Raw genomic sequence first — 702 nt, 5'->3', positions numbered from 1 at the left:
AAAATGTTTTAAAGTTTGCAGAGTTGAATTTTACCATCTTCGTGTAGTCCTCTCTCTGGTGAATGTAAATGGACTCAAGATTGAGAAGCTTTTATGTGTGCATCCTCTGACCTCACGGTTCACGAGATGGTAAAAGATCAAGAGAGGTTTGAGGAATGAGATCCTAAATACGGTTTAAACATTTATTCCTTGTCGTTTATCAGCTACCGTAAAGTTCAGAATTGAGCTCTGGGATGAGAAAACGTGTGTGTAAGTTTGCATCCTCTGACCTCACGGTTCACGGGATGGTAAAAGATCAAGAGAGGTGTGAGGAATGAGATCCTAAATAAGGTTTAAACATTTATTACTTGTCGTTTATTAGCTACCCTAAAGTTCAGAATTGAGCTCTGGTATGAGAAAACGTGTGTGTAAGTTTGCATCCTCTGACCTCACGGTTCCCGAGATGGTGAAAGATCAAGAGAGGTTTGAGGAATGAGATCCTACATACGGTTTAAACATTTATTCCTTGTCGTTTATTAGCTACCCTAAAGTTCAGAATTGGGCTCTGGTTTGAGAATACGTGTGTAAGTGGTTTGAGAATACGTGTGTAAGTCTCTTCATTCAGCTCTCGAAGAAGGCGGACGCTTCTCCCTCTGCTCCCTCCCTGCTACTGCTCTGTGTCTTGTAACGTCTGTCAAACTATCTCGGAGCCTCTCCCTGCAT

The sequence above is a fragment of the Cynoglossus semilaevis genome, chromosome W (assembly GCF_000523025.1).
Source record: "Cynoglossus semilaevis isolate Cse_v1.0 chromosome W, Cse_v1.0, whole genome shotgun sequence".
In the NCBI taxonomy this organism is placed as follows: domain Eukaryota; kingdom Metazoa; phylum Chordata; class Actinopteri; order Pleuronectiformes; family Cynoglossidae; genus Cynoglossus; species Cynoglossus semilaevis.
This window is presented reverse-complemented; position numbering follows the sequence as displayed.